At 44.1% G+C, this 6703-nt stretch overlaps 1 protein-coding gene across 2 annotated transcripts in view; it reads right to left on the bottom strand.

Moving 5' to 3' along the window:
- The window catches only part of OGDH (oxoglutarate dehydrogenase), a 71755-nt gene that overhangs the window by 63858 nt on the left and 1194 nt on the right, over positions 1-6703 (bottom strand). The window lies entirely within an intron of this gene.

The raw sequence follows: 6703 nt of genomic DNA, 5'->3' as shown, positions 1-6703 counted from the left end.
CTGTGTCTCTCTCTGTCAAATAAATAAAATCTTAAAAAAAAAAAAAAAAAGACAATTTTAAAAGAGGGAAGGAAAAGAGATGTAAATGGACATACGGTTTCTACACTTCCCTCAAACTGATATAATGATGACACCTATAGACTAAGATAAATTACATACATATAATGGGATACCCAACCACTAAAAAGGCTATTCAAAGAAATATACTCAAAATCACTATATACAGAAACAAGTAAAATTTTAACGTGTTCAAATAACCCGCAAGAAGTCAGGAAAAAGAAAGCAAAGAAATAAAAAACAGAAAGTAAAGAAAATGTTACTTACCTCCCAATATATCAACAACGTATTACATTAAATGTAAAGGATCTAAATACACCAATTAGAAGACAGAGATTGGCAAAGTGGATAAAACAACAGGATCCAACTATATGCACGCCTACAAGAAACTCAATTCAAAAAAATGATAAAGACTGAAAGTGAAAGGGCGCCTGGGTGGCTCAGTCGTTAAGAGTCTGCCTTCGGCTCAGGTCATGTTCCCAGGGTCCTGGGATCAAGCCCTGCATCGGGCTCCCTGCTCAGTGGGAAGCCTGCTTCTCCCTCTCCCACTCCCCCCTGCTTGTGTTCCCTCTCTCGCTGTGTCTCTCTCTGTCAAATAAATAAAATCTTAAAAAAAAAAAAAAGACTGTAAGTGAAAAGGTGAAAAATTACATATTATGTAAACATTAATCAAAGGAAAGCAGGGGTGCAATATTATCATCAAATAAAGTAGACACCAGGACAAAAAAAAATTACAAGACAGAGACATTATATAATGATAACAGATCAACCCACTAAGAAGATAGAGCAGTAAGTGTGCGTGCATCAAACAACGTAAGTGCAAAATCCGTTAACCAGACTAACAAAAGGGAAGAAGACAAACTCAGTTATAGCTGGAGGCTTGCAAGTGCCCTCTTTCAACAAGGGACAGAACAGCTAGACATGAGGAACTCCACAGAAGTATAAACTGCCACAACTAACCCAACTTGAAATACATAATTTTATAACCCCACATTATTAAAGAATACTGACAAGCTAGAGAAGAAAAACCATACTGACAAGCTAGAGAAGAAAAATCACATGATCATATCAATAGATGCTGATAAAGCACTTGATAAAATTCAACACCCACTCATGATAAAAACCCTCAGAAAGCTAGGATTAGAGGGGGATGTAAACTTGATATAGAACATCCACAAAAACATCCAGCAAGCATTATATTTAATAGTGAAAGACTGAATGCTTCTTTCTAAAATTGGGAGCAACACAAGGATGTCTACTCTCATGTCTACTATTCAACATAGTATTGAGAATTGCTGCCAGAACAAAAAGGCAAGAAAAGGAACTGAAAAGCACACAGGGCAGGGATTAAGAAAGAAAACCACTCTTATCTGCAGATGACATGACTGTCTTTATATAAAACCTCAAGGAATCTACAAAAACACAGAATAAACGAATTCATCAGGGTCACAGAATACAAGATAAACATAAAAAAATCAACAGTATTTCTATATGTTATCAACAAACACATGAAAACCAGAAGTTTTTAAAAAGAAATACTCAGTTTAAGTCCAACAAAACATATGCAGGACCTGTAGGCTGAAAACTACAAAACACAGAAGAAAAAAATAAAAAATCTAAGTAAATGGAGAGACATACTGTGTTCCGACTGGAGCACTGAACATGGTAAAGATGTTGATTACCTCCAAATTGATATACAAGGAAAACACAATCCTTATCAAAATCCCAGTAATTTCTTTCGTAGATAGAGGTAAGATTATTCTAAAATTTATATGAGAAGGCAAAAGAACTAGATTAGCTAAAACAATTTTGAAAAGAATAAAGTGGGAAGAACAAATCTACCCGATTTCAAGATTTACTATGTACCTGCAGTAATCAAGATTGTGTGGTACTGATGGTTAAGATGGACAAAAAGTCCAATGGAACAGAACAGAGAACTCTAAAACAGACCCACATAAACATATCTGATTTCTGACAAAAGTGCAAAAGCAATTTAATGGAGGAAGAACGATCATTTCAACAGTGTTGACTGGAGATTCATAGGCAACCCCTCCCCCCCGCCAAAAAAACCAAACACATCTCAAACTAGAGTTCACACCTTACATAGAAATTAACTCAAAATGAATCAGAGATTTAAATGTACAATACAAAACTATGAAACTTATAGAAAAGTACACAACAGGAAATCTCCAGGAACTAGAGCTAGCAGAGTTCTTAAACCTGACACCAAAAGTAGGATCCAGTGGGCGCCTGGGTGGCTCAGTCGTTAAGCGTCTGTCTTCGGCTCAGGTCATGGTCCCAGGGTCTTGGGATCGAGCCCCGCATTGGGCTCCTTGCTCAGCGGGAAGCCTGTTTCTCCCTCTCCCACTCCTCCTACTGTGTTCCCTCTCTCGCTGTCAAATAAATAAATAAAATCTTAAAAAAAAAAAAAGCAGGATCCATAAAAGACAAAATTGATAAACTGGACTTCATCAAAATTAAAACTTTTGCCCTGCAAAATATCTTAAGAAAATGACAAGCCATAGATGAGGAGAGAATATTTGCAAACCACATATCCAACGAAGGGCTAGAATATATAAAGAATTCTCAAAACTCAACATTTAAAAAAAAAAACTACCATAAAATGGGCAGAAGACCAAAAAAGGGGCATAACTCAAGTGGATATACAGATGGCAAATAAGCACATGAAAACGTGTTCAACATCAGCAGCCATCAGGGAAATGCAAACTGAAAGCACAATGAGACATCACCACATAGCTATTAGAATGGCTAAAATAAAAAAAAATAGTGACATCATGAAATGCTGGCAATGATGTGGAGAAAGTGGACCTCAAATACATTACTAGTGGGAAGGTAAAATGGCACAGCCAGGTTCGTCTATTTCTTTTCTTTTTTTTTTTAAGATTTTATTTTATTTTTTATTTTTTTTTATTTTATTTATTTGAGAGAGAGAGAATGAGAGAGAGAGCACATGAGAGGGAGGAGGGTCAGAGGGAGAAGCAGACTCCCTGCCGAGCAGGGAGCCCAATGCAGGACTCGATCCCGGGACTCCAGGATCATGACCTGAGCCGAAGGCAGTCACTTAACCAACTGAGCCACCCAGGCGCCCAAGGCTGATCAATTTTTTTTTTTTTTAAAGATTTTTATTTATTTATTTGACAGAGACAGACACAGCGAGAGAGGGAACACAAGCAGGGGGAGTGGGAGAAGGAGAAGCAGGCTTCCCTGCTGAGCAGGGAGCCCGATGTGGGACTCGATCCCAGGACTCCAGGATCATGACCTGAGCCGAAGGCAGTCGCTTAACCAACTGAGCCACCCAGGCGCCCAAGGCTGATCAATTTTAAATAGCTTTAAGTCTCCGTTGAAATAATCCTGGCTTCTGCCAGAGAAGGCACAGAAAGCTATTTATTATTATTATTTTTTAAGATTTTATTTATTTATTTGGGAGAGAGAATGAGAGACAGGGAGCACGAAAGGGAAGAGAGTCAGAGGGAGAAGCAGACCCCCTGCTGAGCAGGGAGCCCGATGCGGGACTCGATCCCGGGACTCCAGGATCACGACCTGAGCCGAAGGCAGTCGCTTAACCAACTGAGCCACCCAGGCGCCCAAGGCTGTTTCTTAAAAGTACTAGACATGCAACCACCATATGACCTCGTAATTGCACACCAGGCATCTATCCCAGAGAGACAAAAACTTAGGTTCACATAAAAACCTGCACAGGAATGCTTCTAGGAGCCTTATTGATAATAGCCAAAGAATAGAAACAACTCAGACCTCCTTTAATGGGTGAGCCAATGGTGTTGCATCCAAGGCCTGGAGGCATAAAAAGGAGCTAAAGGAAGGCAGCAAGCTGCATTCATTTTCAGAAAATTGAAGAGTGCAAAAAGCCAATCCCAAAAGGTTACATACCTTATGATTCTCTTTATATAACCCACTTCATTTGCCAAAATCATAGAAATGGAGAGCAGATTAGTGGCTGCCAGGAGCTAAGGAGATGGAAGCAGGAGGAAAGAATGTGTGGCTATAAAAAGGCAAGAGGAGGGATCCTTGCGATAAGGGAAATACTCTGTATCTTGGCTGTTATCAATGTCAGTACCTGGGTGTGATATCATACTCTAGTTTCTGCAAAATGTTATCATTTGAGGAAACTAGGCAAAGGGACACTGGAATCTCTCTGTACTATTTGTTGTAACTGCATATAACAAATTTATATGTACAATTATCAAAATAAATCTCAACTGCAATTATCCCAAAATTTTAAAAAACTATCTAAAAATTTAAAAGGTAGAGAGTATAGTATTTTTTTCAAATGGGGCAGTGGGGAGTGAGATCAGTTAAAAGTAGATCTGATATACACATAAGTACACATATGTGTAGGTGTGATAGACATACAATAAACATGTTTGATATTTAATAAACTGTGCAAATTTAAATGAAACCCACAGAAATTCATGGTTCTGAAATTAGTTTTTAAAAGTAACTGAACTGCGGTGATGGTTGCATAACTGTGAATAAATGACAAATCATTTAATCGTGTATTTTAAGTGAGTGAATGGTACAGCTCATGAACTGTATCTCCAAAGTGTTGCAAAGGAAAAAAAACTGGAATGTGGAAAGTGCTCTCAATCATCAGGAAACTCTGATCTTTCTCCAACTTTCCAAGAACCAGTCCTCGGCTCCTTTGCAAAGCTAGAAGAGTACTGCATATTTTCATATGAAACGTGTCCGCATGAAAACGCTGCAGTTTGACTGTCACAGCTCCTGCCACTATGCAAACGAGGCTCCATTCCAGGCCACTTGTCCTGCAGCTGCTCAGAGCAGTGAGCCTGGAAGCACGCCCCCAGTCCCTGCTCCACAGTCCAGGCCTGCAGAATAAGGCACAGAGAAACACCAGACAGAGGTCACACCTCGGGCCTCGGACTCATCTCTCCTCCGTTCTGCAACCACCAGTTTTCTACTGAGTCTCGGCACACAACTTACACTTCCCTCTGGTAGCTCCGTGAAGTGGAAGAGGTGCATGACTGGTGTGCTACTCCAAGAAATGCGCTTCATCTCTACACGGGCTATCAGACCTCTGGAGGAAGGACGAGTATGGTGGGGTGCTGCGGGATGGTCCGCTCAAGGGCATCTCCCCAGGAGCACAGGGAGAAGGATGGGTAAGGCAGGGTGCTGAGTCCGGAGGAGTACTGAGTACACGGCGTGATGTGGAGATTAAATATGCTCGAGGGCATCTCCCCAGGAGTGCAGGAAGTTATGGGGTTGGAGTGGTACTAAGGATGGAGGAGTACTGAGTACATAGAGTGCTGTGGGGTGGTCTGTTGAAGCATGTCACCCCAGGAGCACAGCAAGGATGGGTATGTGAGGTACTGTATGGCAGAGTAGTGAGTACAGAGTAGTGACCCCAGGAGCTCAGGGAGAAGGATGGGTAAGGTGGGGTGTGGAGTCTAGAGAGGTACTGAGTCCACGGGGTGACATGGAGGTTAAATATGCTCAAGGGTGTCACCCCAAGAGAATAGGAAGAATGATGGGTATGGCGGGGTGTTGAGTATGGCGGGGTACTAAGTACACAGAGTGCTCTGGAGATTAAATACGCTCAAGGATGTCACCCCAAGAAAACAGGGAGGATGGGTATGGGGGGTACTGAGTACAGGGGATGCTGCAGGGGTGGTCACTCAAGGGCTTCAGCCCTGGAGCACAGAAGAGGGATGCGTACGGCAGAGTACTGAGTATGGTGGGGCACTGAGTACACGGGGTGCTGCAGAGGTTAAATATGCTCGAGGACATTGCCCCAGGAGAGCAGGAAGAAGGATGGGTAAGGCAGGGTACTGAGCTTGCAGGAGTACTGAGTGCACAGGGTGCTGTGGAGATTAAATACACTCAAGGGCGTCCCCCCAGGAGCACAAGGAAAATAGGTAAAGCGAGATACTCAGTCCAGAGGAGTACTGAGTCCATGGGGTGTCGGGGGTGGTCCGCTAAAAGGCATCTCCCCAGGAGTGCAAGGAGAAGGATGGGTATGCGGGGTAATGAGTCTGGAGGAGTACTGAGTCCACAGGGTGCTGGGGGTGGTCCGCTGAAGGGCGTCCCCCCCAGGACCGCAGGGAGAAGAATGGGCAAGGCGGGGTACTGAGTCCGGAGGGGGTACTGAGTCCACGGAGTGCTGGGGGTGGTCCGCTGAAGGGCGTCCCCCCCAGGAGCGCAGGGAGAAGGATGGCTAAGGCGGGGTGCTCAGTCCAGAGAGGTACTGAGTCCACAGGGTGCTGGGGGTGGTCCGCTGAAGGGCGTCCCCCCAGGAGCGCAGGGAGAAGGATGGCTAAGGCGGGGTGCTCAGTCCAGAGAGGTACTGAGTCCACAGGGTGCTGGAGGTGGTCTGCTGAAGGGCGTCCCCCCAGGAGCGCAGGGAGAAGGATGGCTAAGGCGGGGTGCTCAGTCCAGAGGGGTACTGAGTCCACGGGGTGCTGGGGGTGGTCTGCTCAAGGGTGTCCCCCCAGGAGCACAAAGAGAAGGATGGGCAAGGCGGGGTACTGAGTCTGGAGGAGTACTGAGTCCACAGGGTGCTGCGGGTGGTCTGCTGAAGGGAGTCCCCCCAGGAGCGCAGGGAAAAGGATGGCTAAGGCGGGGTGCTCAGTCCAGAGGGGTACTGAGTCCA

This window comes from Neomonachus schauinslandi, chromosome 12 (assembly GCF_002201575.2).
Source record: "Neomonachus schauinslandi chromosome 12, ASM220157v2, whole genome shotgun sequence".
NCBI lineage: Eukaryota > Metazoa > Chordata > Mammalia > Carnivora > Phocidae > Neomonachus > Neomonachus schauinslandi.
This window is presented reverse-complemented; position numbering and strand designations above follow the sequence as displayed.